The following is a 24,813-nucleotide window of genomic DNA, read 5'->3' on the forward strand; positions in this document are numbered from 1 at the left end:
GGACTCAACTCTTGGGCCCCGGATTCTCTGCCTGGTGTCCCTGGGAGCCCAGCGCCTGGGTGCCCCGCACCCCTAGCGCCTATGGGTAAGATGGCCCTGGCTATGGAGCTCTGATTATCTAGTTAAATCCCTCCCAGAGCACACAGTATGTGCAATTCTTCGAGTTGTTGTGTGTTTTATAAAGCTCCCCCCCCCTAAGAAACTCGGGGATATAAATTCATGTAGTGAAATTTGGAAGTCTGAACTACACACACGCAAACATGCACTCCATTCAACAGACCCTGCATCTAAATGGGCTGCTTCCCTCTTATCTGAATAATATCCACTACACTACAATACAATTACAATACAATACAATCTACAACTCTCTGCAGGAGTGCAAAGCCACCTCCGTAGATGAATTTTCAGGTGTGTTTGGAAATGGTCTGATCATTAGTATAAATATTAAAATGCATTGATATGAATTATTTAGGGAAATGTTCAAATATTAAAGGGCGCTCACTGCTCAAACAAAATGTTTCAGAGTTGGTGAGAGGATGAAAGAGGAGTTTCTTAGTGGGTGTTCCATTAAGTGATCTTTAAACCAAGTGAAGGTCAACATCTCTGAAACATATGGGTCAATTAAAATAAATAGGCCTCATTCTGAGTGTAGAAGCTAAATCTGATCAATAAAGGTTTTTGTCAGATTGGTTTTTGCCATAATTTCCATGAGTGTATAGATACAGCAGGTCGGCATGTGACAACAGCAACACCCCGGGAACGGCTTTGACTGGCCGGCTAAAGCAGGCAAGGGTAGCTGATGGGTGTCAAACTCTTGGTGAGTTAGGGACTTCCCCTGCATGTGAAGAAAGGCTCCAGTGGATTGAGCGGATGAAACCAAGAGCGGGTCTAACAGTCAAGAAGGCAGTTATTGCACATGCTGTAGAGAAAAGTAAGGGATAGATGGGGCTCATCAACCTGGGAAGGTGGCCCATCTAAGAAAAAGAACACTCTGTGTTATGTATTGGTTTAATACAGGGGTAGGCAACCTAAGGCCCGTGGGCCAGATGCGGCCCAATCACCTTCTCAATCCGGTCCACGGACGGTCCGGGAATCAGTAGAATGTGTCCTTTTATTTAGAATGCATCTCTGGGTTATTTGTGGGGCATAGGAATTCATTCATTATTTTTTTCAAAATATAGTCCGGCCCACCACATGGTCTGAGGGACGGTGGACCGGCCCACGGCTGAAAAAGATTGCTGCCCCGTGGTTCAATATGTGTACATGAGTTTCACTGCTAGTTCTGTAACTACCTTTCCCGCTCCAGGGTGATTCAAATGGGTGCGGTGACAGTTGCTATTGGTTAACTTGTTAGCACAGATTGGATCCTTACTCTGATTGGGTCCCGCCAAAATCTGAATGTACAGTATCCTTTCCCCAACTCCTGTTCCTGAGAGTATAAAAGGAGCTTGCCCTTTCCCTCCAGTCAGTCAAGTGCCTACTGCAATAAAGGAGATTGTTCTTGTTAGACTTGACTCCTAGCATATCCTTGCTAGCATGCTGAATCACTACCCAGAGCTGATTACACGAAGAGCTGAAATTGTATAGGCACTGCACCCACGACATAACACTCTGCTTGTAAACCTCTGCTGTCTTGTGGGATGCCTTCAGGAGAAAAAAAGGCTAAGGAGTAAACCCTACACAAATCTGGAGTGGAATCCCTAAGATGGCAAGAGCTGGGTCTTGTTGTCTGGGCAGCCCAGGACCTCCATACATCAGAAGGTTGGCGGTTCGAATCCCTGCAATGGGGTGAGCTCCCGTTGCTCGGTCCCAGCTCCTGCCCACCTAGCAGTTCGAAAGCACACCAAAGTGCAAATAGATAAATAGGGACCGCTCCGGTGGGAAGGTAAACGGTGTTTCCGTGCGCTGCTCTGGTTCGCCAGAAGCAGCTTTGTCATGCTGGCCACATGACCTGGAAGCTGTCTGCGGACAAACGCTGGTTCCCTTGGCCTATAGAGTGAGATGAGCACCGCAACCCCAGAGTCCGACACAACTGGACCTGATGGTCCCCTTTATGCCCTGGGGAGTTCACTTTAGTGCTGCTAAGGCAGCTTTCTTCATCCCCAGAAGCACACTCCGTTGTCTCTAGGACAGCCCCATGTGATCATCCCTACCTCTCCAAAGTCGGTGGACAAGGCAGAGAGCTTTTAAAGCCCCATCTTCCTTATGAGATTTGGGAAAGGTCATGAAAGGTGTCCCACAGGAATGGGCCTTTTGTGGTGAATCCCTGTTTGTGGAATGCTCTCCCCAGGGAGGTTTGCCCAGTGCCTTCATTACATATCTTTAGGTGCCTGGCAAAAATCTTTCACTATAACCTGGCCTTTGGCTGTTTGAACATTCTATGGCCTTTTAAATGTGTTGTGGTAGGGGGTTAATTGGACTGTTTGTGTTCTTGTGTGTTTTGTGTTCTCATTTTGCATTTTGAAATTGCGAATACTGGGCTAGATGGACAAAAAAGGAAGCATCCGATGTTTTATTGATCTATATTTAGAAAGCAGATATAAGGCTGTTTCCTGTGTACAGAAAACCAGCTGTCATATGCCTTTGCATTTTCCCTCTATTGCCAATGGTTAATTTCTCCCACTTGGCTGTTGCAAAACCAGCTGAGTATGGCTGTATTTGATAGTGTTCCTTTCTTCCTTTTATCATCTCTTATAGGCCTTGTGGGATGCTGACTTACAGATCTGGTTACAAATCTGTTCTAAATGAGAAATGAAGTTTTTTTTATGTAGTTGTGAGTCCTTTATTTTGTGCTAAGTATACAGGTTTATATAAGAAAATGAAGCAAGGAAGTAGTTCACAGAGATTAAATGATGTGGAATAAAGCCTCCAAAAGCTGTAATTGAAAGTGACAGAAACATTAGTTTTGAAACAAGTAACATTTAATCACTCAGATTATACAGAAGCATTTTATTTTTGGTATGTTGTTTTCCTTGATAGAATTTACATTTTAATCTGTTGAGACAGCTAATCACTTTTGTCTGCCTGGTGCCAGGAGCCTGTCAGAATACGTAAAAGCTAGAACAGTGTGAAGAGGCAGGCTATTTTTCTGAAACATGAACAACAAAATCCTGGACATGTCTACTCAGAAGGAAGCCCCATGTACAATGGGCATTCATTAAAGATTTCCCCTGACATACTTCTCATGGACTGAGTCTGAGACAAACAAAACTGGGCACAGTTATTAGTCCTTCTCTACATAGCTACAGGTACCAGCAAGAGCCAAACACTTCTCCCATTGCTTTATGCAGCTGTGGAGACCTCGTCTGTAGAAGTCGGCAGGTTGTGTCAGAAGCCACGACTTGACCTCAGAAATCAACATTTTATTGTCTGGAAAAAGCTTGCCCTTCAAAAATAACTTCATGGTTGGAAAGAGGTGGAAGTCCGATGGTGTGAGGTTGGGAGAATATAAGGGGGGGTCAGGAAGGATTTCATAGCCACAGGACCACGAACCATGTGTTATCCTACAGGAGGCGGACACCTTTGGTCAGCATACCACGCCTCTCCATTTTGATGGCCTTCCGCAATTTCTGCAGCAGTGAAGAGTAGTATGTCCCGGTAATTGTGGTACCCTTTGCCAGGAAATCCATCATCACTACTCCGCGCTGGTCCCAAAAGACCATGAGCATGACCTTGCCCACTGACAGTTGGATATGTGCCTACTTTGGGGGTGGTGAGGTAGAGTTCTTCCATTGTTTGGGCTTGGAGTCATAATGATGGATCCCTGTTTTGTCCTGAGTAATTAGTCTGGCAAAGAAGTCATCATGGTTTACGTGATGCATGGCCAAAAGATCCCGTGAGCTTCTGGAAAGACATCATCAGAAGCCGGGGAACCCACGGGGCGGACACCTTTCCCATGTGCAAATGGTCATGGATGCTTTTTTCTACAGAGCCCACACTGATCTTAACATCTGCAGCTAGCTGGAAAACGGTTATGCGGCAATCCTCCAGATTAGCAACTTCCACTTGACAGATGGTGTCTTCATCAATGGTCGCCCAGGAATGGGAGCTATTCCACTGAAGTCTGACCACACTTGAACTAATGATGCCAGTGTTTAACTATGTCATACTAAGGGGCATCATTCCCATATGTCCCTTTCATCTCATCAAACATCTCCTGTGGTGTGCGCCCTTTCAAGTACAGGAACCTGATAACCGCTCTGCATTGTACTGGTTCCATTATCAGAGGTTACTCCACGTTAGCACCCATAACAGAGAAACAGACAGGAGTTCAGAGTTACAAATTACGACGCTACCTATGGAGAAATGTATCATTATACATGTGCAAATTTATCCTCCTATGATAACCGGAAGCGGGTCAGGGGAAATCTTTAATTAAAGACCCCCAGGCTGCAGGAAGAGGAGGAGCCACAGCCATTGAAGCAGCGCCGCCAAGGTGACTCTGCCCCCGTGAAATCTGTTAAAAGAATGGAATGAAGAAAAAAGAAGAATAATGGCACAGTAGGGGATTTTCCTGCAGTATAGGAAAATCCAGGTTAAGTGTAACAAAAATACAGAATGGGATTTTGATGGCAATGATATCATGTGGACAGTATAAAAAAACTTCCATGCTTGAGTTGCACCAATTCCACGATAAGCTCTAGTCTGGAAACATACTAGGTTGTTTGAAAGGACATCTTTTTTTGAAAGTCCTATATTGCTATCTCTTGACTGTTTTTTGTTATCCATTGCTTGACTGGGCAATATAGTGCGTAGGGCTTCCCACATTGCATGTTTTTCAGAACACAAATGTCAAGGTTAATTGAGTCACAAAGGGCATGTGCTGATAGTGACATGTGCCTCCCTGGTTTTCTCTTCGTTGGTGCAATCTGCAGGAAGGGGCTGGCTCCTTGTCCCTGCCAAGCCAGCATCCAGAATAGGAGTGTCTGCAGAGGAGTGTCTGCAGCAGGGGCCATCTGGCTGCAAAGAAACAAAACTTCTGACAAGATTGTTGTGTTTTAAAGAAGGATCCTGAAGGTGTCGCTTGTCAGGTATGAAGTTTTCCTGTTTCCTCAGAGCTTAATAGGAAACTTTTTGCTGTTTGAAAGATGTGTGCCTACCAAATGGATGGAAACTAAATTGCCTGCGAAAACCATCTTTGTTAGCTCTGTCATCTCATCTGTGGTAAATAATCGTTGTGTTCATGGATAAGGGAGTGTATTCACTCTCCGCCCTCCATTCTTGCCCCTTGAACAAATGCAGTTGGTCTACACTGAAATGGTCTCGGTTCATCTGTGTCACTTTAAAATAGGTTTCTGTAAAGAGGTAGCCAGGCTGAAGAAGAATCCCAAAGAGGTTTTCTGGCAAATGAATGTCAACATCTTGTGTTTGTCATGATGACAATTTGGGGTGGGGTGGGGTGTTGTATCAATATATGAATTTAGAGCAATCTCTGTTTTAATATGACCTTGAGAATGGTGAAGATGTGTGTGTGTGTGTGTAGGTAGGTAGGTAGGTAGGTGGGTTTGCTATCTGGTATTGGGAAGCAAGGTAATAGTAATTCTATAAATCAGCTTGAAACATTATGGCTCATCACATTTCATAATGGATCCTGTATTAATAAGGATACAAAAATGAACCAATACCTTGTTGCATTGCAGGAAGAATTGTCCATGTTGTTGAAAACATTGAAAAATGACTCATCATCTTTCCCCTCCACACACACACCCTCACTCCTATCTTTTGGTTCATGAAAAGTCTGAAGTAGTTCCTGTTTTTGTATAAGCAAATCCACAGGATTAGCCTTCACAGATAGTAGTTTGTACCTTCATTGCCCACTTGCACAAGAAATGCTAATGTGCGTGCACACACACCACACACACACACACACACACACGGCCTTCTCCTTTTAATGTTGTATTTTAAAGTGCTGTAACCCTCCCTGAGATCTCAGGGTGAAGATTGAGCAATTTAACAATGATGATGATGATGATGATGATGATGATGATGATGATGATGATATAGGATGCACGTTTGGCAGTTTTCACTGTGAGAAACATCCATTCATCATCATCATCATCATCATTGTTAACTATTGCTAGTAAGAGATGGGGTATTAGAGCATAGCTGTCAACTCTCCCGTTTTTTGGGGGAAATCAGTGCTGCTATCACAGCAAAACAACAACATGGGAGGCAGCAGGCACTGTGATTCTCCAGCTGTTTGACTTCACTCCTGAGGCGCACTGCATCATCTCTCAAGACAGACGGATGCCAACAGGATTGTTAGCGGAGACATGTGAATAAAACACATGTAGTCTCAGGGCCGTCTTAAGTATATTTGGTGCCCTGGCACTGTGGTGCGACTGATCCCTCCGGCGCCCCCGCCCTGCCCCGCTTCCCAGTGCGGCGGGCGGGGTGGAGCTGCGCAGTCGGGCTGGCGGTCAGGCGCAGCACACAGCGCGGCTGCCAGGGGCGCAGCTCCGCGGCGGGTGGGCAGGCGCAGCTCTGTGGCGGGCGGGCACCCTGGCGTCCTGCGCCACCTAGCCTGGCCGTAGGGCCGGCCCTGCGTAGTCTAGAGAGAAAATCCAGGTGAAAGTTTACTGAACAAACTGAACAAAACAGTATACAACCGGAGCAGAAATCAACAAGAGAGGCTTTTGCCTTTTTGACAGGGCTTGTTGAGAGCAGGGCTAGATTCAACTTCCACAACAAAATTCCCTCACAGCTAGAGAGAGTATCAGAGTACATCAGGCATCCCCAAACTTCGGCCCTCCAGATGTTTTGGACTACAATTCCCATCATCCCTGACCACTGGTCCTCTTAGCTAGGGATCATGGGAGTTGTAGGCCAAAACATCTGGAGGGCTGCAGTTTGGGGATGCCAGTGGACATGTTACCTCAGTAAAGATCACAGACTCTCCAAGTGTCTCTATTTTCCAGGGATGTCCCTGCTTTAGAGAAACCGTCCCAGTTTCTGATTTGATCCCAGAATGTCCCACTTTTCCTTAGTATGTCCCTATTTTTGTTGGAGGGTAGGGAGTTATCCTACCCCCGAGCTGTCTGAAGGCAATCCTATATAGGGGAGGTTTTTTTCAAGTGTTTAAAGTTTTATTATCTGGGAAGCTGCCCAGAGTGACTGGGGCAACCCAGTAAGATGTGTGGGGTATAAATAGTAAAATGATCATTATGGAATGAGATGTACCTATTTTCATCAGAGAAATGTTGGAGGGTATGAGATCATACCACCTTCCATGGTTGCTATTCAACACCTCCTCCTCTATCACCACCCCTTGGTTGTTGACTTAGGCCAGTGATGGGCAACCTTTTGAGCTTGGTGTGTCAAAATTCGCCAAAAAAACGAGCATAACTCAGGTGGTGTGTCACTTCGAGAAAAAAACCATAATTCCGTGATATTAATAGTTTAAATTTAAAAAATGTATAATTGTAATATATAACTGTATTTAATAAACCGAAAACTAATTATTTAACCAAACCAAACCAAAAACCCCTCATTTATCACAAAGTGCCCAGAGTTGAGCTTTTTGGGGTGAGCTGCTGACCAAAGTTTTGGAGGTTTTTTTTGGGGTGGTGCAAAAGTTGCTTTGCTTTTGGGGGGGGATACCCCAAAGCTGCTGCGCTTTTGGGGGGGAAATAAATAAATGATGAATAATATCTTTGCTGGAACTAACACGCAGCACCGACATAGTCTGCCAAAGCACCAAAAAAACCCAGCACAGAGCGGGTTAAAAATGAACGCTGTTACACCCAATCATCGTCCGCCAAAGCGCCAGAAAAAACAGCACAGAAAGGGTTAAAAAACCAATCTCTGGCTACCAGCAACAACAACAACAAGAAAGGATTCAGGTTGTAACAGTGGAGACAAGCTGTAAGAGCGGAGACAAGCCGTAGGAGGAGCGGGAGAACAAAAGGGGGAGGGGAAACAACAACAACCGCGTGAATGGGCTGATGGGGCACGTGTCAGCAGTGTCACATCTGACACGCGTGTCATAGGTTCGCCATCACTGACTTAGGCTGTGTACACATCTCTGGCTTAAAATGCAACCAGGTTCATTCTTTTTCTCAACTTGGATTGAAGCTGGTTTGGGGCAAGACACATCAAAACACAGTCGTTTCATAAGAAGTGGCAAGATAGAGACAGGATACGTATGGATGGTGGCCAGGGTTGGCAAGTCCTGTTTTGCCTCCTGAGGCGAAACAGGAAATACCGCCCTGCTGCCACAGTTGCTGCCTCCTGCTGCTTCACTGCCACCACCAGCGACAGAGATGTGGTATCAGCACTGGCACGGGTTTCAAGTGAGATCCTGGCGCTGCTTCTCTGCTGCTTCCACGGCAAGCAGGGTGCCTACAGGGGTGCTGCCTTGGAGGCTTCCGCCTCCAGAGGCAGTGGCCTCACCCTGCCCTGATTGTAGCTGATGTTGTGTGTACACCATTTCCCCAACTAGAAGCGGGAGAGCACTGGATGCAGAGTGTGTGTGTGTGTGTGTGTGTGTGTGTGTGTGTGTGTGTACACAGGCCTACCGACAGCAAGATAAACCCAGGAGTTACAAACTGAATGAGCTCTGCTGTTGCCCTTCCAACCATTTTTACTGTGTTAATAATGCCATCTATCCACATGGAGTGGGGTGGCGGGTGGCACTGTGGTCTAAACCACAGAGCCTAGGGCTTGCTGATCAGAAGGCTGGCGGTTCGAATCCCGGCGACGGGGTGAGATCCTGTTGCTTGGTCCCAGCTCCTGCCCACCTAGCAGTTCGAAAGCACGTCAAAGTGCAAGTAGATAAATAGGTATCGCTCCAGCGGGAAGGTAAACGGCGTTTCCGTGCACTGCTCTGGTTCGGCAGAAGCGGCTTAGTCACGCTGCCCACATGACCCAGAAGCTGTCTGCGGACAAACGCCGGCTCCCTCGGACAGTAAAGCGAGATGAGCGCCACAACCCCAGAGTCGTCCACGACTGCAGTTAACAATCAGGGGGCCCTTTACCTTTTTATGCACATGGAACTACTTTACAAATTATGAGGGCACAGATCTCTGCCATGAGGGGCTTAAATGTAGAAACTGACACAAGAAAGACTACAGAGGAAAGAAATGGGGGTGATAAATAGGGGAAGAATATGTGATTAGTTAAGTTAGATATATGAGTGCTTATATGAATATTTATGCTGTTAATTTTCTCATATGCAATATTAAAAACCTATGTTTATGCTGTCTGTAATGAATGTTTTCCCTTCACCCTGTTCTTTGTAAGTTGTGTGAAACTCTTTTTCTTGGTGTCTTCATGCTTGAAGGCCAAATTATTCACACTTCAGCTGAAGATGCTAGAAGCCTGCATTGACTTCCCGGTTGGGAGGAAAATTCTCTGCACATCCTTCCAAATGTGTGAGGAATCTCCCTTCAGACCTTCTTGCTCAACGCAGGAATGCTGGGAGTAGAGAGAGAAATGCTGAGGGTGCCAGTTTGTATCCTGAACCACACATATTCTTTGAATTACTGAAAAAGGTTAATTGTTTGAAGAACAGGCTATGTTCACATAACTTATAGGAATCCATTTAGTCAGAATTCATCAAAAACAACACTAGCAAGAAAAGGGGGGGGGAGGAGAAATGCAAATAATGAATAATTGTTGTTGTTAAGTTATTACTTGTACCCCACCCATCCGACTGGGTTGCCCCTGGGTTATAGCAGGGGTGGGGAATCTATGGCCCTCCAGATGTCATTGGACTACAACTTGTGTCCACTGACTGTATTGACCGTTTGGGACCTCTCTGTATCCTAAACTATCTGGAGCCAAGATGACACCTTTCCTAATACCTGCCACCCAGAGCCTTAAGATCTTCTGGAGAGTTGTTGCTCATGGTTTCACTGGTTAGTGTGATGGGCAAAGACAGAGCATTCTTAGTGGTAGTGCCCTGTTTATGGAACTCGCAGCGAAATGAAATGGAAATCTTCCACATTAGCTATCCATGGATGATAGGTGAACACATATTTATTTGCCATGATGATGATGCTAGTTACAGTAGAGACTCAAGTGCTGCAATTTTTACAATGAATGCACAATTTTGTTTTGTATTGCACATTGCTGTTGCAAGATGTCCTGTGCTCTGATCTGGAGGAAGGCTGGGATATAAAAGCAATCTCCATTAAATCAGTAAAAAAATCCTTTCTCTTTGCGCCAGCCTGGATTGCAGGACGGTCACAGCGAACTAAAGAAATTGAACACCCTGTGCAATGCCAAGCATACCTGCTGCCACTAAACACATGTAAAAGAGAATAATATCAAATCCTCTTGCATCTCTGTAGGATTTAAGATGCCATTTAAATTAACCAGTCGTGGAGAACGCTTGGCAGAATACTATTTCCTTCTGTCATGACAAATCAAACAGCAGCCTAAGAATAATGGCCTCTATTTTGCAGCCCACAAATTGTGCATTAGGGACCTCTGCGTCTGCATATAGCTCACACTGGAATTCAAATGGCACTTCTCTGCCTTTAACTGTTTATAAATAACATTGCAGCCATTAGCACAGCATTCACACTGCTCGCCAGTTGTTCTAATTGATAATTGGATTGAAAGAGCAAGCTGAAACATGCTGATGCATACTGCAGCAAAGAAAGAGCAGAGCAATCTTTGTCTTCCAATCTGATCAAGAAGATGGTCTTCCTGAATACAAAAGCAGTACACAAATTGATTAGTATGATGGTTACATTTGGAATTTTAATCCAGTCATAATTACCTGGAATCTATTGTTGTAACCACTTAAATTAGCAGCTGTGTTGTTTTTCTCAATTTGGAGTGAAGCCGGTTTGGGGGAAAGCCCATCAAAATGTATTATTTCATAAGAAAAAACAGGATAGATATGGATTGTGGATTGTGGCTAACATTGTGTGTATACCACCTCCCAAACCAGCAGTGGAAGTCCACTGGGTGGAGAGTCAGTGGAAGAGTGCAAACAGCTATAGTCTATGGACATTGTGAAGTGATATCAACCATTGAATGGGAAAGTTACTGAGCATTTATTTGCCTGACCTTTCCTGTAACATAGTGGCTGCTTTCACTCACCCATTTCTGGGTAAGATTCAATCATATACTGGCAAATTTAGTATGTGCAATTAAGTGAATTTGGTTGTCTTGCAGTGCTGCACAAAAAATCTCCACACACACACACACACACACACACACACACACACCACCCAAAGCAGCTTTTTGCCGTAAGGAAAGTGACAGGATATTCACTGGAGAGTGTGAGCTAAACATCATTTGATGCAACATTGTATAACCTTTGTATAACAAATAGGAATGCATGCTCAATGAGCAGTGGACACCCTATAACCTCCATGCAAACTTTGTGAAAATACATCAATAAACAGGTCCTCCAGAATGGTCCAGCATATGTTGGAAATCTGAGAGAATCCAGTGTGAAGGTTCTCTCCTATCTACAGGAAGAAAAGTGACCCCACTTCACTTATAGGAACATAGGGAGTCACTATATACTAAGTCGAATCACTGGCCCATCTAGCTCTATATTGCCCACACAGATTGGCAGCCATTCTTCTTACACCTACCTGAAGCTGGCAGAGAACCTGGGACTTTCTGCATAGAAAGTAGCTGCTCTGCCACTGCCCTTCCCACTCTAATGTGTTCCACTCCTAGCTTTTCCCCACTACTTCTGAAGTCCATGCTTTGCATTCCAATGGGCCCTTCCTTGACTTGTAGCCAGAAAGTAGGACACACCAGCTTTTTCTACTTCGTCCTGGGCTCCAGGCTGCTGCTTGTCCTCACATCTTGTTTGTCCATCCTCCCCTTCAATCTCCAAGTGTCATTCTATTAGCATATGCACTTGTGTAAAGTGCAGCTGTGACTAAAAGGGAAAGCCCTGATAGTTTAGGGTTAGGGAATTCAGCCGTTCCAGAATTCACACCTCAACTTTCTACATTTCCACCCCTCTCCCAAGAGACATGGCTCCTTGTCTCCCCTCCCTTGCCTCAGAGTTCCATAACATCTGAAGGTTCTATATCTGCCCTTTGCGAAGCTGAGGTGGAAATGTCTGCTTGAGGAACCACTATCATTTCATTTCTATGACATGCTACAAGGAAGGGCAGCAGGACAGTAGGAAAGGTCCAGGTGTGTCCCTCTAGCATCATGCTTAGCTGGGGTAGGGAACCTCAGACCAACAGGGTTAAATGTAGGCCTCTCAGGACTCTCCCCCAGGATACACACCCATACCCCTCACCAGCCTTGCTTCACACCCTTAAGGGTTTTTGTCTGGCTGGAGTGTGCTCTTGAACTCTGATCAAGCTTCTGGCTTTCCTGGATGGAGACAAGAGAGCGGTATGTACCGTAAGTGTGAATAAATTGGCCTACTTGGAAATGAGCCATTGTGGCGTAATGGTTAGAGTGTTGGGCTAGGACCTAGGAGACCAGGGTTTGAATCCCCACCCAACCACAAAGCTCACTGGATGACCTTGAGCCAGTCACCATCTCTTAGCCTAACCTACCTCACAGGATTGTTGTGAGGATGAAACCATGTATACAGAATTAAACCCTGTGGAGGGTTCTAACCATCAAAATCATGGGGAGGGGGGCCCTCACAAATTTTCTCCTAATACGGTTTTCATGTTACCAACCAACCATTTTAATAAACCAATTTTATTACACAATCCATTGTTGTGGGGCCTCTAAAAGGCGTGGAGACCTTAGGCCAGTGCCTACTCTGCCTTTTTGGTAACCCGGCACTGATGTACACCACCTCAAGATTCTTGGAAGATTAAGGTGGTCTTTAAATGTGATAAATAAATAAATAAAACCCACATTTGCATTTCTGTTTGCTTTTGCCTCTGGCATCTTCCCCTCAGAAGGTTGCTCAGCCTTCAGCATTGGGCTGAAGAAGTTTCCCCACCCCTGGGAAGATATAGCATCTCATGTTCATCTGAAAGCCAACAATGGCAGCAGCAAACTGAGATGTCAAAGCTAAAGGGCTTTAGAACATCCCACACTACAGCCAAAATACTGTGGCTTTCTGCCAGATGGAGTGATTTTTAAAATATTTGGCAGCTTACCCAATGTGTTTGGAGTGGACATAGCTGCTCCTTTCTCGTCCCAGCAGCTCCTGACACCCCTGCGGCAATCCGTCTCCTGGGCTGCTCTCGGTCTTCCTTGCCTCTACAGGTTAGGACATTGAAAAATGCATCATGCTATCGCCATGCTGACAGGTGTTGTAACCAAGGCTATGCCTCCCCCACCTCAGTACACACACAGACATTGACATTGACTTTTCATCCCGGAGCATACCAGGAAGGAATGTGCTGGCTGCCTAGACAGCTGAACTCTTAGCAGTGATATCATCCTTCAGTACTGCAGAGATAAGGGAGGATTATTACACGATGGAATATTAGGGATGAACCCCTTTGGGAGAGAGGCAGAAAGGAGGAAACGCCCCAGAATTCTTAGGGGAGTTCATTTGCACAGCCATGCACCCGAGGAAAGAAGGCTGCACCTAAACTTTTATGCCATGAAATACATAAAAAAAAAATGTCATCAGTGGCCCAATTCAGCTTAAGAACCAGGGACACTGACTAGATTTTACCTGCCCTATCTAAGGATAATAATGCCTGAAGCGAAATACAGAGGTGGAACATCACTAATTACTTATATCATGTCTAGATTTCTGGAATGTGTTGTATGTATGGGTGCCTTTGAAAAATGTCTGGGAACTTTAATTGGTCCAGAATGCTGCAGCCAAGTTGTTAACTGGCACTGCTTATCTGAAGTATGCAACTCCCTTGCTGAAAACAGCTGATTCGTTTCCGAGCCCAGTTCAAAGTACTGTGGCTGACCTTTAAATCCATTTATGTTTTGGGACCTGGATAGCCTGGAATACATCCTCCCATTAGAGTCTGTCTGCTCATTAAGGTCATCAAAGGATGCCGCTGTTGTGTGTCCTATTGACCCAGTACATTTGATTGGAGTCCAGAGTCAAAGGGAAGCTCCCCCTGGCCCTTGCTTCCACCTTGTAGCTTTCCACAGTACGGCAAAACCCTTTTTATAAAGAGTTAGTCTTACGCGCAGTTTTTACTTTGCTTTGAGATTTTGAGATTTGCTTTGAGGTTTTTTAAAGATGGTGCTTAATTCTGACATTGTCCTTCCATTGCTATTGTATTAGTTTGTGTTGTTGTTGTTGTTGAATCAATGTGCAGGGTGCTTTACATAGCATAGTATAAGAGGGCAGGTCTCTAAAACAGAGGAAGAGGAGTGAAGGACAGGCAGGAATAAACATAGAAGCAATTCTGTGATTGTTTCAGTTATAATAGGAACACAAGAAGCTGCTAGATTGTGGCTTCTTATGCACCAGACATTGAAAGCACTTGTCTTCTCCCAAAGCATCCTGGAAACTGTGGTTTACCCCTCACAGAACTACAATTCACAGCACCAGTAGCAAACTACAGTTCCTGGGATTTTGGGGGGACATAACGTGCTTGAAATGTATAATGTGTAGCAGTGCTATTTTGGGGGGGGGGGAGGTGCCAGAACTCACACTAAACATCTTCATCCTCTTAGAATGGCAATGGTGCCCACCTGAGAGGTGCCAGAACTGAGTTCCGGTGAGTTCTGGATGAAAAAGGGCTCTGGTGCATAGACAGTCACTGAGTCAGACCCTTGGCTTTTTGTCAGGGGAATGAGAACACAATCCTACAATTCCAAAAGGTCCTCCGGATTTAGGAGGATGTTGGATGGCAGGAGTGGGGCATAGGAATCACTGAAAATTGGCCTGGGCTGGATCTAGACACATCAAAAAAGTGTTTCAGGAAAACACGTTGTAAAGCTCATAATGGGAAATCACGTTGCCGAAGGATTGAACGCTACAGCGCCATCTGGTGTCACAGTGTTATAACACATTTAAAACACTTTAAATCAGGCACCCCCAAACCTGAACCCTCCAGATGTTTTGGACTACAATTCCCATCTTCCCTGATCACTGGTCCTGTTAGCTAGGGATCATGGGAGTTGTAGGCCAAAACATCTGGAGGGCCGCAGTTTGGGGATGCCTGCTTTAAATAAAAAACTAATGTAGCTGAGTCCTTAAACCCTGTACTGCTGGATCAAATAAGCGAAGGGACACCACATGGATTCAACCTGTAATTGACACAAAGAGGCAAGTTGCTATGGTTCTGTGTTTAGGTATATTAGCAAATCCATTGTATAATCTTCCTTCAAAGAGAGGGGCTAAGAACCTAGCATCTGTGAAAGAGTTCTTTTGGAGCTTCAACAGTGTAAAAACATAGACCACACAGTAAAATGTGCAAATAAAGCATGCAGAATAGTTTACCGATAGCAATGACAGGCCGCAAGCCTATGCTCATTGCTCAGCCAGCTTTGTTCATATATCCATTCCTGCTGAATGGGAAGCCTACAGTTAGTACAATATGGAAGATCAAAACTTAATTGGGTATAAAATTACACAATAATTAAATTGTCTGTAAATGTGGAGCATTCAAATTAAGCCTAACCAAATAATGCCTCAGATCTAAAGTATTAGCATAATACTGGTGCCATATGGATATCATTCTCTTTTTCACATAACTGTCATTTTTCATCCTCGTCAGCTGCCCATGTTGACTTGCCAGATCAGACTTGCACCATCGCCAAACATTTCTAACAGCTGGCAGAATGTGCTGTTACACTGACGTAGGCCTGGTTAAACACCCAATAACACTCAAAATTAAGTGCACCCCTGAACAGGGCAGAAAATGAGTTATCAGAGCAGCTGTTTGGCTTTGTGTTTTGTAAATTAACTTTCGCACTGGCTTCTTGTCATTTTTTTTAAAAAAATGACCCATTATATTGCATCCTAAGTAAACAAAATAAGTTTTCCTCAGAATCCTGTTTTTAGCAAGTAACAGAAGTCTGGAGAAACCGGTGTGAATTGTGCAAACATGGAAGCGGTAACGGGGATCACCCTTGCATAATAGTAGAATCCCAGAGCCATGCAATGAAGCTGAATGTTGGAAGGTCAGGACAAAGGAAAGCACTTCTTCAGATGGAGCACATGGAACTCGTTGCCACAAGACCCAGTGATGGCCACCACCCTGGAGACTTTAGAAGAGTATTAGGCATCTCCATGGAGAATAAGCTTATCAATGGCACTAGCCAATTTGGCTATGTTCTATCTCCAGTGTCAGAGGCAGTATGCTTCTGAATACCACTTGCTAGGAATCATGATGTGAAAACAAGATGCTGGGCTAGATGGGTCTTTGGTCTGATCCAGCAGGGCTCTGCTTGTGTTGTTATACTCTGTGCATACAAAGAGCCGTCTAAAATTTGCTTAGACTTATGAGTCCCAGCACAGCCATTCCTAACAGCATCCGTTCTCAAACCCAGCTCCCCAGTTTCTTTGGCAGAAACCTGTCCCCACCTAGATGACACGAGAAATTAAGAGGCTATATACTGGATGGTGCAGATGGATCTAAACTTAAAAGCCTATGGAGGATATCATCACATTTTAATTGACAAATAATTTTTATTTTATTTTAGAATCTCTAGAGGGTGCTAGTTCTTTTACAACAAAAAGGTCAAAAGAGTGTTGTGGGCAGCTGGCCAGAGTAATCTAAACCCTGGCCAGACAGCAGCAAGGTTGGGCAGAGTGGCATAGCTGTCATTCATCCTGTCCAGGGGGGAAAGTGAGAAGGAAAGCCTGAACCGGGCTATGTCAGCTGGCATAGCAATCAGCCTGGATAGAGCCTGATGCCATCAAGTGAAAGCTGTGGGGCTGGCTTGGAATCTAGTGGATCCTGGGGTAGCTCAGCCCCTGCCCCTCCCACTCCTGGAATGCCTACCGGCTGTACTTCCACCCACCTGCACATTGGATGGGTGGAATGGAAGGCTTTGTGCCAGCCAAGGCTGAGGCTGGCAGAACTGCTATGGGATGGCCTCTACCCAGCAAGCAGATCAAGGGGCTGGATTGCACCCTTAGTCTTTAAGGTCCGGCAGCTCTCTTCTGAGAATTTTTGGAAGGAAACCTATTTCAGCTTAGATGTAAACTGAACAGCTCATAATTCGTATCAGCCATTTGAAAATTCCGCTAGGGGCTATGCTGGGGGCTCAGATATGATTATTTTGCTTTGTACTGAAATAAAGAACATAAAAAACATAGATAAAAGCCTTGTACTGTATAACCCTACCCCTTTCGTCTCCCCATAATGTGTTTTATTACAGATGGCAATGTACCGAGATGATAAAATCTAAAATACATCAGTAAAATAATGGGATATACACATGATTGCAGATTTATACATTTGTAGACTATTGTGTTTCATTAACATTCCTCTCTTTTGTTAGAGCTTTGGAAATGGCTCAGAGAGTAGATGAAATTAGATTTAAAAGTAGGGCAAGATGCAATTAGTCACAGACAGAGCATTAGTCAAAGTTGACAAAATGGAGTCAGCATTTGGGGTGAGCAAATCTAACTTGTGTGTGTATGGAAGTTATGCAGGAATATTTTCCTTGCCTTTAGCCCCTAACAGGATTAGCAGATTTCTCATTTATTGTAATGCAGCATTTTACTTACTTTAAATACATTACCAAATTATTCAATTTATCATGAAGTACCTGTAGTTGACGGATATCAAAGGATATTTGATGATGAACCAGCTAGTTAAAAACCCGTGGGTCAGTCTGTCAAGCTGTTTTGCCTGCACAGCCTCTATGGGGATTGTACAAAGATAATGCTCAAAGGATTGATGTCATGAGGATGTGTAATAGTCTATCGCGATCCTATACATGCTTGCTTGGAATGAGTTCCCTTTAATTCCACTGACTGAAAGCATTCTATTGAAATAAATGGATGATATATTTCTGACTAAAATGGGTCAGGGACTGAAGTTAGCAGCGCAGTCCACTGAAATCAATTATCCATCATGCTTATTTGAAAGAAAATACATTTAGGAACATTTGTTTTCCCTAAAAATGTAAGATGAGGCCACATTCCATTTCCCACTACTACAGCCAACCAGGTGTACAAGCAGAACAAAAATTTTCAGGGACAAATCCCTTTGACTTCTCTGGGTGTTCATGTGAAGTTAAGTGTGCAAATGATGGCCAGAGAAAGAGCTTTGGAGCATGTGTAGACCTCAGAAACCCGTCAGAAGGAAAACATCTAGTGCAGCATATTTTCTGCTTTGTGCTACTTTATTGCTCACAAACAACAGGCAATTTGAATGAATATATGCAACTGGAAAATGATTTTCTCTCATTTATATGGACCTTGTATATCATGGAACAATAACATCTGCACTTATGCCAGCTTGGTCTGATAGTTCCGTGGTATGGAATTACTTCATGAATGGAAATTGGAGAGTGGATTTCTGTTCCGTAAATAACTTGCAGAGTTATAATTTGCCTGACACTTCTTGCCCTTGCATTAATCCTGAGACACTTGTTGAAGAGACAGAAGGAACACCCACCAGTAACAATGTAAAACATTCGGTGTATTTACTGAGTGTTTCCACTTGCTTGATCCTTAACACATGCTTTTACGATGAAGTCATTAATATTGTGTAAGTGCAGAATTTATGGGGCGATTTGTACTGTGCGGGAGTCCTGACATGTTTCTGGCAAATACTTTCAGATACCATAGACTGATGCCACTTGGGATTTTAGCTCAGGGTTATAATCAGGTTCCAGCATGAATATTTTGCATTAGAATTCAGACCTGATTGTCTGAGAGATTGGGGAAAGGTTAACTAAACAGTGTAAACACAGAGCGTAGGGATCTGTTAATAGCAGAAGGCTCCCAGGCTGTTAAGGATTTCTAATAACATTTCCCCCCAGCTTAGTAAAGAGACAAAGGGCAGATACACATAAATTCAAGGCCCAATTAAAGCACATGATTCCCCCCAAAGAATCATGGGAACTGTAGTCTGTTAAGGGTGACTGGAATTGCAGCTCTGTGAGAGGCAAGTCGTATTATTATTATTATTATTATTATTATTATTATTATTATTATTATTTCCTTTAAATGTATGGAGTGCACACACACTTTCCCTTGGTCTTCCAGTCACAGATGGGGAAGGTGGAGTGCCTGGGACCAACAAAGATGCCCCATGTTGTCCTGATCCTGCACCTGAACATTACGGTATTGCAAGAAGCAGAGCTGGCTCAATACATTTTGCTGCCTGAGGCGAAGAACAATATGGCATCCTCCCCCAAGGCACATACAGAAGCCAACTGGACTGTTGAATCTTACTCCAATAATGGTGAAAGGCAGTGACTTTCACTGTAACTGAGGGCAGCAGGCTAGTGTAAGGGATGCTGGGAAGGCCATGTGGGACTCCTAGCTCTGTCCACTCCCTACCTCTCCGCAGCTGCCACCTGAGGCAGCTGCCTCTGCCTCATTGTAGGTCTGGTCCTGGATAGAGGAATTTTCACGTGAGTTGTCCCATGTCTGTCTATTGCTTAAATCAGTAGCTGGTAGGATGGGTTAAAAAGTAGGACTGGCCCTTGTTTTACCATGCTTCACCATCTTTATGCTGGCTAACCACAGAGCAGGTTTTTGTGTATCACTACAGTAAGGCTGAATTACATGAGAGTTCGTTTTTTTAATTTTTATTCTGGAATTGGAACTTCAACTTGAAGTACGGAAAAAAAATAATCATTCACTATCATGCTGAGATTACCACCAGTAGGCATGTTACAAGTGTCTGAGGTTGCTTTGCAACCAGGGATGCTTGGTAGAAATAAAATGGGCCGGGGGAGGTGGGGGTCTGCCTGATAAAGGTAAAGGGACCCCTGACCATTAGGCCCAGTCGTGACCGACTCTGGGGTTGCGAGCTCATCTCGCATTATTGGCCGAGGAGAGCCAGCGTACAGCTTCCAGGTCATGTGGCCAGCATGATAAAGCTGCTTCTGGCGAACCAGAGCAGCACACGGAAACACCGTTTACCTTCCCGCCAGAGCGGTACCTATTTACATATCTACTTGTACTTTGACATGCTTTCGAACTGCTAGGTTGGCAGGAGCTGGGACCGAGCAACGGGAATTCACTCCGTCGCGGGGATTCGAACCGCTGACCTTCTGATCGGCAAGCCCTAGGCTCAGTGGTTTAACCCACAGCGCCACCTGCACTTGGTAGAAATAAAATGGGCTGGGGGAGGTGGGGGTCTGCCTGGTACTGCAATTTAAAAGAAGCAAGACATAGAAGGTGTGAGAAGTGGTCAAGCACATCACTTCTCTGCTTCCAATTGCACCTTCCCAATACTGCTTTAAAAACAAAAGCAAAAGTATTTTTAATTCTGCCTCTCCTCAACTTCAATTTGGTCTCTGAGAAATGGACATTTAATCATCAAGCGACAGCATAAGCCACTTAGCCACTTCTTGATTTGGGTACTACTCTATATTGATGTAATCAGAAATCATCTCCAAGGTTTACCGTTAATTAATATTATTTTTCCATGATTAACCTTCACCTACTTATAGAGATAAAAGAAATCATGAAGTAGGCTGGTGGAAACAAAATGGTCAAAATTAAAGATTATTCAGGTTATTAAATCAGACACATAAATGGCGTAAAAAGAGATTGAAATCTTGCCTAACAGTCATTTTGCCTGAGTGAAGATTTTAGAGTTTAGCTCACAATTATTATAACAAATGTGTTCATGCAAGGTACATCAAGTTGGCTCATTTAAATGGAAGGTTGTCTGCATATGAATATTTGGTTTATGAGATTATGGTCTTTACTGTAAACGTGAAAGGTCTAGCATATAATTGAGATTATGCAAAACATCATTTTAGACATTTTCTTTCATTAAGCCTTCCAGATTTCTCCTTTCATGGGGTGAAAAGATCTTGTGCTGCTCTTCCATTAATTGATGGAAATTCTCTGCTATTCAGGAACATTATGGGCTGTATTCAGCATGGTTGCTTGCTGAAAGGAAGAGTCCCTTCTCATGAATGCTTTTGTGAAATGAAACTCCTTCCATTTGTGGGGTGAAGAAGCTAGATGCCCTACACATTGAAAAGAACTTGTTCCATTAGCTCCCACACCCTGACTAACATTTCATGAAGAATAGTCAACAAATCCTCTTGATACTGGATCAAGAATTTTAAAAAGGAATCCTAAAAATCCAGATATGACAAATCCACATCTGGATTTTTAGGATTCCTTTCTTTGTTTTCTGCCATTCCCCCCACAATGCAACTCCATCAAACACTTCTCCCTAGGCCTAAATAGGTTTAAGGAGTCGGGTTTTCTAAATATGGCCCCATCCCTCCTTACATCAGAACAGCCAAGCACCCCTTCTCACCGGCCAGCACTTTCCCAAAGGAGTACTGAATGCATCTTCCTCCTCCCCACCCCCAAACTGCCTTTTATTCTCAAACGCCTGCCCCATTCTCAAACTCCTGCTAGATCAAGACTTTGACCTATCTAAGCTAGCATCCTGTTCCCCCAGTGCCAACCAGATGCCCTGGGAAGCCCGCAAACAGGACCTGAGCACAACAGCACTCTCCTCTCCTGCAATTTCCAGCAACTGATATTCAGAAGGATACTACCCCTTGGCTGTGGAAGAAGAGTATAGCTATTGTGGAGAGGATCATCAGTGATCGCACGTGGAGGTCAGAACTACAGTTGCCTCCTGACAACATTCTGGTTCAAAATGAACAAAGAATTGCTTAGTTATCCTGCTTAATGGCATTGCAGTCCAGAGGCTGACCAAAGCCTCTAGGCCAGGCTTCTTAACGTTGTTGCTAGAGACAGAAACACCAAACATCAGGATAAGTCTAAGTAGTAAAAGAAGCAAATAGGACAAACTAGGTCCTTGATATCCAATAGCCCTGCTCACACCTTCCGAATGTGCTCACTACATATGCGCTCCTCCACCATTTGAATGGAAGATGGGAATGGTGCCTACATCCAAATAATAGTCCACGTATATGGACAATTGGGGACCCATATCATCTTCAGGTGCCTACAGTGTTTACAGTGTTATGCTCCTAGAACTTAGTACAAAACCGGGGTTCCGGTTTCCGCCTGCAGGAATGGCGGACCTGTTTTCCATCTCTCTGACCTTCGTAAGGAATTTGGCGGTTGCTAGGGGAGTAAATGGCAACCCCCTACCCTCTCCGGGGGTTACGGAGAGGGGCCGCTGGCCCGCGATGCCCCCAGACCCACTCCGACTGTTTTTGGAGTGGGGGGAGCTTGGGCTGAGCACTTACGACGGCCAGGACTCCCGGACGCTAATCTGCATGGCGGGGATTTCCATGGTTAAAGAAGATAATTAGGCTTAAATCTATGGACATACTTCAGAAGGAGGGGAAGAAGCGCTGTTTACTGCTGAGAATTTTATGCTGCTGAGCGAGAGGAGTCAAAGAATGTACGGCATCTGGAAGAAGGATTGATGGGGACGGAGCGATAAGGGAAGCAAGTTTTTATTTTTTCTTCATATTGTTGCCTCGTATCTTCCCGGACGCGATGTCCTGGCTTGTTTGGAGTGAAAGAGAAGCAAAAGACTGTGTGAGTTGAACTTTATAGCTGTTGTTACTGAGCATATTTCTTAAAGATGTGAAGTTGCCGATGAGAAAAGCCCCCCCCTAGTCAGACGGAAGGAGTTCTGGACGCGTTCGGAGGATTTATGAGCTGTGACGCACTTTAAATTGGAGCAGCGACCTGAAGCTAAGTTCAGCTATAGGGCAAGGAGATCCATTAATTTACCAAGAGTTCATGGTTGGATGTTTGGGTCTCCTGCCTGAAAAAGCTGTAAATTCTATAAAGATAAATAAATCGTAAATCTTCATGGCTATGAGAGAAAATGAAAGTGATTTGAGCCTTTTAAGATGGCGCTGCTACTCCGTCGCAACAGGGAGCTCCACTAAGAAGATTTATGGGGAGGCTGGACTGATTAACTCACACAGGAGAAAGAACATCTGTGAAACTTCGTTTGACATTTATCTCAGCAGCTGGAACAATCGGATGAAAGTGGAAAACATCTAGGTGACTGTAAGGGGAAGATTTGGAATATTATGAGCTTGGAGGACGATTTGAACTTTAGAAATAAGACGGCAGTGGACAGTTGCGAGGAATTCCCAATTTCTTGAAGCATGGGAACCCAAAAATAAATTATTTAGATGATTTGGCATAACATTCGGTTTGATTGATATATATATGTGTATAATTTGAAATATTGAATGTGATATAATTGGTTTTAATTGGAAAATTAATAAAAATATTTTTTTAAAAAAAATAGAACTTAGTACAAAACCTTTCAGGGACCAAATATGGCTTGCGAGCCATGGGTCGGCTACCCCTGATATTACTGGCTGTGGCTATTTCCCCAATCCTTTTCATAATGATCCCTAACACAGAATTTGCCTTTTCGCAGCTGCTTTACACCAACTCCATGTTCCTCCTTTTAGGTCGCATCTGGGCCAAGTGATGGTGTGCAACTTTGTGTACATCCTCAGAGGTGCTAAGTATATCCAGGCTATCAAAATTGCTCAGAGCAGCCTGAATATCAGGGCAGTCTCGAGCAGGTCGGGCGCCCTGGCGCTGAGGGGCGGAGATCGCTCCGACGCCCCCGCCCTCGCAGGGTGCAGCATGGTTTCCACGCGGCTTCGCCACGCAGCGCCCCACCTGCCGGCCCCGCGCCCTGGTGCGCCGCACCACTGGGGCTCTACCTAGAGCCGGCCCTGCTGAATATACCCCCAGCCAAATACAGACTATACACATTTGTCCTAGCCAAATTCAGAACCAAATACAGTTATTGATTTTTTAAATATATATATTTGCTAACAGATTGAAAACTGCCACTGGATTCTTGCCACTTGTCATTTGGGGTCAGCACCTGAGATTAGTCACTCTCAAATCTCCAAGGAATAAATTAAATTTGCCCTGCTTCGCTGTCAACACTGGATTAATGACTTCTCAGCTATATGTAATATCCCTTCTGTGAATGCAGTGTAGCTTCATCAAAAAGGATGAGAAACATCATCTTTCTTAACAGTATGATAAGGCACACTTGGAAACTGTTACTAAAGGGCTGTCAAGGGAGAGAAAAATACTGAAGACGTTAGGCTGACGGGCATTTCTCTTCCCTGTATTGCACTTCATTGACATTAATTATGAAATATGCCTGAAAGGTTGATAAATCTGTAATTGTCACATTCGGTTTAAGCCAGATGTTGTTTGGTGCAGAGCAGGCTTTCACCTGTGAAAAGAGTTTGCTGATTAAAGACCTGAAAGTGGACATAGCACAGCTTGTATCCATCCAGGCCAACAAGGCGTTGGTTGCGAGCCTTGCCTAAAACTACCGGTAACCAAAATATGAAGCAGAGAGGAAAGACAACAGCTTGGAGGGGAAACTACAAAGGAGGCTAGAATGAAAGACTTTAAGAGCCCCATATTTATTTTGGCAAGGGGATTTAAAGGTAGGAAGTGAACTGATGGCCTAGAGGCGGCTTACTGTGGCTCTCCATTGAACTCTGCTTATAACCTTGCAGTATTACCTTCCATTTGCAGTCAGTGCCAAAGGAGCAGGCCAGGCCACCTGTGTGTGACAGGAAAACCACCTTCTCTCCAGGCACGGAGCCAATACCGGGGGGGGGGGTTCTAGTTCCCAAACGCAGAAGTGACATCACCAAATACGGAAGAGAACATAAAAAGGCCAGGTCTAGTTATTACTTTAACTGACTGTTGTTGTTGGTTTTTTTTTTATAACTATTTTGCCTTTTTCATTACAACATAAAATGGGGACAAGAGCAAGTACATGGAAAATGTTGTCTTATGTGGGTAAAGACTTTCATTGTGCAAAGACAAAACCAAGTCTCATGCTGGCT

General features: G+C 44.3%; 1 protein-coding gene across 1 annotated transcript in view; it reads left to right on the forward strand.

The window, feature by feature from the left end:
• Window positions 1-4,891: 4,891 nt before the first annotated feature.
• STARD13 (StAR related lipid transfer domain containing 13) overlaps window positions 4,892-24,813 on the forward strand; it is a 217,677-nt gene continuing 197,755 nt past the window's right edge. The window contains exon 1 of the mRNA XM_088668228.1: window positions 4,892-5,030. The gene's annotated coding sequence lies outside the window, so the exon portion shown is untranslated. The remainder of the gene's footprint in view (window positions 5,031-24,813) is intronic.

This window comes from Zootoca vivipara, chromosome 4, assembly GCF_965207765.1.
Source record: "Zootoca vivipara chromosome 4, rZooViv2.hap1.1, whole genome shotgun sequence".
NCBI classification, from domain to species: Eukaryota; Metazoa; Chordata; class Lepidosauria; order Squamata; family Lacertidae; genus Zootoca; species Zootoca vivipara.